A 7,792-nucleotide genomic window follows, 5' to 3' on the forward strand; every position below is an offset into this window, starting at 1 on the left:
AGAGAAAAAACATTTTTTTTTACAAATCAGCGAAAATTTCCACTGCTTTTAAAAAACATAAATTTTGTAAAATTTTTTTTTTTTTTAATTTCAAATAAGGAATTATACAATTTGTTCAAAGATATGTCACTATTTCACAAACTCCCGCTTTCCGCCCTTGGGAAAATAATTCCACTCAGGGCTTATGTCAAGTCATATTTGAGGATGCTTTACGAAAGGTCTTTTGGAGACGATGGAGTGAACATCTTGAAAGAGACGAGTTGTTGTTAGATAAGAACAGAGGCCAGCAAAATGTTCCATAGCCGAGCTGTTCTCAAGTGACAAGGTCAGCCATGTACGCGCTCTTTGTTTTCATCAGTTGTTTTCATAGATTTACAGTTTTTTTAAATTTAAATATGGTTCATTTGGAGTTCTTTCAATTGTAATCGTTCATTCTTCGTAACGCCCTGATGTGTAACCTTCATTCAGAATTTAATCGTTGCTTGGAATGGATTTGCTAGCTCCTTCTATTAGTAAGAACTGAATAGTCAAATAGGTTCTTCTAAACCTTCCTCTCAACCTTCTCCGTTCATTTCTCTACTTCAATCAGCCCCAAGACATTCACTGATAGCGATGGTTAAACTTTCACAAGTAAAAATGTTATCGTAATATTTTGTTCATCAATAACCAAATAAATTATCCCTCCTCATTTCACCGTCATGCTGCATCCTAATTTATAAAATCAATTTTTTTTTTATCTAACAAGCATTATCATTATTCACGATGGCCACCTATGTATCTGTTTGACATTTTAGAAAGTAGACAAAAGTTATCGACCCGATAGTTGTTGATTCGGTAGGATTCCTCGGAGGAAAGTTTAAAACACTAATGTTGTAGTTGTCACGAGAGGACGAGTAAATAAATTAGTCGGTATCTTCTCAAACAGCTTGGGTCAAGGCTAGATTTTTATCAGTATTCCATTTTCGTTACGGCTTTCAATTAGAAAAAGGCACCCATGGAAACAAATATAAATAGTGGTGTAAAATTAACTTCTCAGTGGTGCACGATCAACTTGTGGCTATTGTGGTGAACATTTTTAGATTTTGATTAATGTTTTTCTTTGGAAATGGAGTCTGTCTTCTTCGTATTCTTAGTCAGCTGTGTAACCGCTCTGTCACATAGACTTTATTAATGTATGGTAACCGGGTAACTCAGGGCAGTGCCAATTCAAAACACTCTTGAAGAGTGATGTACAGTCATTCAAAGTTATGTACGTACAGTCATGAAAAGTAACGTACTGTCATGAAAAGTGATGTACAATCGTTAAAAGCAATGTATAGTCATGAAACAAAATAGGTTTAGTTAGGTTAGATAGGCTAATTATTTTTAATGACTTTATATCACTTTTCGAAAGTGTGTTAAATCTCCACTTTTCTGATTAGCAATGGAACTATTTATATAACTTAATGTACATGGAGAAAAATGAGTACCGCTTTTTTATTACTTCTGTTAAAAATATGACTGCATGACCATTCCCTAATAAAATATTAGTCATTTAGAATATTTATGAACATTTGTTTAAGGAAGACTTGTCCTAATAAATATAATAGACCAGATGCGAAATTATTATTATTTGTGTTAACACGTGTTCCAACTTCAATTCAATAGTCATAGACCTCTAGTCCCGTTTTAAACAGAAAAACGAATAATTTGACCACATTTTTAATAAATTAACAATATGTCATATAGGTAAGTTTTCTCCGTATAATAACGGGCACGAACACCCGAGTTGCAGGATCGAAGCTGGTTGTAGGGTGGTGGTTTGCCTCTTTGACTTAGAAAGTAGGTCAAATTTCAGCAAAGGAAGAAATGAGTGACAGCACCAGAAATGAGATATGCAAAAAATTTCATAGAAGGTTCAAATCCTAAGCGAGCCAGAAGACTACTCGATACGGATGTAAGCTCATTGATGGAACTATTAGGACTATTGACAGGATACTGCCACCTCAGGAGGCACTTGGGTGTGGAAATCACCAATAGATAAAGGAACTGTAAAAAATATGAGAAAACACCAATTGATAAATTTAATGATGGTGCCATTATCCCACCTTGGCAGGTAGAAGGCCCAAATACCTGCTAAACTATGCTGATAGCCCAAGAGATGTTATTAAATAGTGACAACCCTCGTGAACTATATTAAAAGGGACTCCGCTATTGTGAAAAGGACAAGATAAAACATGACAAAAAATCCCTCTCCAAACTCAAGAAAATTGTTTCTTTAAGGCAAGGAACAGCTTTTATGAGTGTAAACTTTATTGACTGAGCGTAGTGCCTGTGAGTCCTGTATCGACTCGTATTTCGGTAAATTTATTTGTACGTTCAGGTTATACATATTTTTTAGTTGTGAAATAGTCGAGTTAATTTTCAACGTTATGGTACCTACCTGCCCATAGTAAAGTTTGAAAAAATAATTGTTATTTAGATAGTTACGTTTCTGTGGTCAAATTGCATTATTACTTTTTGAAATAACAAAATTTTACATAAAGTATGTGGTTCTTAATTAAGTAGATAAATATTTAATTACCTATGTATAATATTGAAACAGTTAAGATAAGCCCAAAATTTCAGTTCCTACCCAAATTGCATTATTGCATTATCTTCGAAGAAAGCAAGAATGAAGATTTGAGAAATAGAAGTCCAAAGCAAGTGTCATTTATTTTTTTATGTTCGAATACACATCGTCGAATATAGTTGAATGTTCTTCGCCCCTAGTAATAATTAGTCTGATGAAAAATTTGTGAAAGATTATAAATTATCATCCCCTGGTAAATATACATTAAATGTTGTCGTATGTTATCACACAACAGTTTGTGTTGTGAAACGGTGCTGATGTATATATAAACCATTAATAGTGCCAATGGACCCTTAAACGAAAAAAACATCATTCACAAGATAAAGGCCTCCTTTTCCCCTCTCCTAATTTTCCTTGCGATCTTTTTAAAATTGCAGTCCAATAAAAAGTAGCAATAATTGCCGGTACGCAACAACCTACTAGAAATGTTGTTGTTGATTTATTAAATGTGGGAACATGCAGTAACACAATACTAGTTATACACTGTTCAAATGAAATTATTTTCTGAAAAAAAAAATAACAATAAAAATTAAAATTTAGTAATTTGAAACCATAGTCCCGTGGCCTAGAAGTAATGGATACGTTTCCAAATCAACATGATGTTTTAAATAATAAACATTTTAGTAATAAAATACTAATAAAGAAGATAAATTGAACACAAGACATCGACACCCACCCAATAATTTGAACTCAACTTAACAAGTGGTTTTTAATACAATTTTTATGTTATTTCGAGTTCAACACAACACGCCTACACTAAAAGCTGATCGTTAATCATAAAACAAATAAAAATATCATTTTGTCAGAATTTACAACACATACCGTAAGTCTTGAGTATTTTTCAGCGCGAAACTACCGTTTAAAATTTGAATGAAAAAACGTATTCACCGTTTGATATTTCCGTATTAGGAAACCTAGATTAATACGTAGTTTTCGCATGCTAGAAATCTGAAATAATTGCTAAATGAATACTTAAAGTGTGCTGTGTGAATTCCCACGGTTGAATACGAAATGAGTCATATCATTTTAATTAATACCTCTCGGAGTCATAGGTGATAACGTACGTCAATTTATCTTCGATTCCGTTTTGGTCGTGTGTAGCAAAATTATCAGAGGCGGATCGAGAAGCTATGTAACAAAAAAATTCCTTTCAGAAACGTTTTCAATTGTAAGATATTTAAATACTATTATTTATTTTTACAACATGAGATAGCGATATTTTTAACTAAGAAATGAAACCGTTATTAAAAGAGTTGGTAACAAAAGTTCTGGATTTTAATTAGAATTCGATGAAAAACAATGATAAAAAATATTCTTTAAAAAATCGATAATTTTTAATGCTATTCATTTTTGATAATTACTCTCACACAACGGACCCATTACCATTCACACAGCATCCTAAAAGATGACTATAGGCCCTCATAGAAATTATGTTTTACCTATTGCATCTCTGTGTATAATTATGATTTAAAAAATCTGCCTCATAAATGAGAAAAGTAGACCACCAAAATAATCAATGTAACGTTTGAACTATCAAATATGTTTTGAAGTAATGGGTAAAGAGTATTGAATTCCAAACGACTCGGTCTTTAAACATCCCATTCTAAAAATACATTTTTTTTTTAAATATATGTTGGGAGGCGAGCATGGGTATCGCCTCCCCGGGAATTTTTCATTGGATAAACAACACGCTCTGCCGTAGGTCACCCCAAGTCGTTCGCTACGTTTGAGTGTCCGAGTTCATGGGGTGAGGTTTGTTTAGATCTTGGCGGCGAATGCAGACCGGATTGGGAGAGGTCGGTTGACCCATTATCGCCTTGCACCGTAGTGGGAGGAATGCGCGCTTTTGATGTTTCCCGAATAAACCGGTGCCGAAGGAATCGATGACGGTGGAACACGTGTACATACAAATACTGATATTGTCGCATTCCTTCTTGATATTTATCAGGAAAGAACATGTGCGTGAACACGTGTTTGGATATATTCTGAATGACTAATCTTTTATCTGGAAATCGGCATGCTATCACTTGAACAGGATCATTTTTTCCTCTGTAGTTCCTTGAAGCGTCTTCCATTGTTATACAGGCGTCAGGTGAGGAAGGACCGCATACTTACCTGACGCTTGTTCTCTAAAGATTGAAATTAGTTTTTCAATATAACATTAACTTTTATTGTATCTTTATTACTGTGCCATTACACATATTTTATATTAGATGTATATCTAATGTTACCTTAAATATATATCGAATATTACCTTAAATGTGTATCTAATGTTACCTTAAATGTATATCTAATTTTATTTAAAATATATATTTAATGTTACCTTAAATTTATATCTAATGTTACCTTTAATGTATATCTAATGTTACCTTAAATATATATCTAATGTTACCTTAAATGTATATTTAATTTTATTTGAAATGTATATCTAATGTTACCTCAAATGTATATAGAATGTTACCTTTAATGTATTTCTAATATTACCTTATATGTATATCTAATATTACCTCGAATAGTATGTATATTCATAATCTTGTTATGTTTTTGATGATAAATAAATAATGTAACATCGAACAAAACTCAAACAAATAATGTTATTAAAAAAACATACACATTCTTCCATTTCAATTAAATTTAATTAATCCCATAGACCTATCCTAATTTATTACCTTTTTTTCCTCGAATACCTCAACACTGCCCAGGTGGTACGGTGACCAGTGTTTTTATAAAAACAAAACCTTTATTTACATTCGTTATCGACGGCTTTCATTAATTTAAATTGAGCGGGCCGAACGGTGTTCCATTTTTAAACGTATTGATAACCGTGTGATAAAAGTGACAGTTGATAAATGATCGTCTAACCTACTTATTGTGTTTCTTCTAATGTGTTACGATGCCGTGGATATCGCTAGCATAAAAATATTACTTAGTCATAAACGAAACGCATTATATATCAATCGAAAAATTGTTTAAAATTTAACCCCGCTTCCTCACGGGTCGGCAAGGAATCAACATGAACCGGGAGCAGTAAAAATGCGAACAGTGGAAACACCGCTCTCATGCAGTATCGACCCGTGTTCGAGCGCCAAATCACGCTTTCAAACACGGAATAAAATGAGTATGGCTAATTTATTAAGAATCTCTTCAAATGATTGGTAAAAACTCGGTTGCACGCCGTTTCCTGATATTTTTTTTTTTTAATTTCTCATATATCGGAACACGTGTTCATGATGCACCTTCATTCGCTTTGATATTGTATAATGATGATTTGCGGAAATATTAGGATTTTAATGAACACGTATTCCGACATCGTGATAATACATCGTAATTTACTAAAAGTTTATCAGGAAACCTTCTGAAACATTTTTAAAGGGCCTACGATCCCGTTTTTAACCGGATTACTAGTAAAGAGATTCTTAATAAATTAGCAACGGTAATTTTGCTCAGTGTATCTACAGAGTTAAAATTAATTATCCTTTTTTAATAATATCTGGTACATCTCAAATGCGCTTTAGGGTGCTAGATACTCTGATGAAAGGGCACCATTCAGAATGGCTAGGTTGTTTAAAATGGCTTTAGCCATGTTTGGTGGATATAGATCTTAATGGCCAGATACTTCCCAACCTTCACTATCCCCATCTCCTTTCCTGCCCCTTCCAACTCCCAACGTACCACAATAGATGCGATTGCCATAGTCCCACTGGCTCCAGACATTTAGGAGCAGTTGGGACTTTTATGCGGTATTCACATTGAAAAACCAAATAAATATATTCAATTCGAAGGGAACTACTGGATTTTTTTGAAATTTTCATGAAAAAATTCCGAATTTTACATAACTTTGGAGACAATCGCGGCATTTATTTATGCCTAAGTAGAAATTGTTTTCAAAAACATCGCTTTCCAGTTTCCTTGGAAATAATATTTTGTGAAAGAGCACCATTATGAATCAAAATGTGAGTTGAAATTATAGAGCTACAATTATTAGAGAAGCTATTGTGTGCTAATATCTCGTCGAAACTTGTTCCATAACTTGATTAGCGGTGCACAAAGACCGACTTTGGTAGTTAGTTATAGCGTTGGAAGAGTTGGAGGTAAAAAAAGCGGAACCTATTTTTTCGCTTCAAGTCTCATCTAAATATATTTATCAATGGTTGAAATCCATTATTAACTCAAATCCACCATTATTATTAAAAATAATTACTCTATTTGGAAAACAAAGACCTAGTTTCAGTAAACATTAATGCTGTTGTATTACAAATTTATTTTACCGGTTGTACTCAAAAGCTCTGAAAGGTAACGGATCACCCATTTTGAATGAAACGATGAAAGCAATAAATGTGGACTACCCACTTATAGTGAATTATTAAGATAACACTACTGATTGATTGTTATTGTTACTGATTGATTGGTTAATTTATTATTTTCCAATTATTGGCATTTTGTAAAATTTTTTACTTAGAGCAAATAAATTTTATTTGATGAATTTATGTTACTACACAATTTATTAATTTATAGTATACTTGCGGCACGTTTAAGAGTGGAAGATACTCTCAGTATTGCCTTTGTGTAAGACCACCAATTAGAATTGAAATAGCTTTAGCCGTGTTTGGTGGCCAGATCTTAATAGCCAGGCAATCCCCCACTTTCTTACTACCCATCTTCTTACACTTCCCACTACCTTCAGCCTTACAACATACCCCAATTGGGGATGCCAAAGTCTCACTGGCTCCAGACGGTTAGGAACAGAGTTTTTTTGTCTTTTGTGTTTCACATTTTTCATTTGAGAGTTGTTAATATAATTAGGGAGAGGTTGTTTCACAGTATTTGAACAATTCATCAAAGTTAAAATTCAAGTTTTGAGAAAATTCTAAGTTTTGTAGTATTTGGATAATAACAAAACTTATAGTAGACTTTCACAAAACTTTAATATTGATTTCTAGAATTGTTCGAATTCCGTAAAACAACTGCTCCTAAAAATATCATTATGTTGTTTGACTGATGTGTTAAAATACAACAATAAGTCTTTTAGGTACCTTCTCATAATGAATTATTGGCATAAATAAGAAATTACTTTATTACAAAATCGTAAGAATGCAATTAATGACGTTTAATTGCATCATCAACACAGCGAATATTAAAAAAATACATAAAATGATTTTTATTACTCTTAATACTAAAGAT

This window comes from Hesperophylax consimilis, chromosome 14, assembly GCF_061612785.1.
Source record: "Hesperophylax consimilis isolate HC1 chromosome 14, BYU_Hcon_1.0, whole genome shotgun sequence".
Classification (NCBI taxonomy): Eukaryota; Metazoa; Arthropoda; class Insecta; order Trichoptera; family Limnephilidae; genus Hesperophylax; species Hesperophylax consimilis.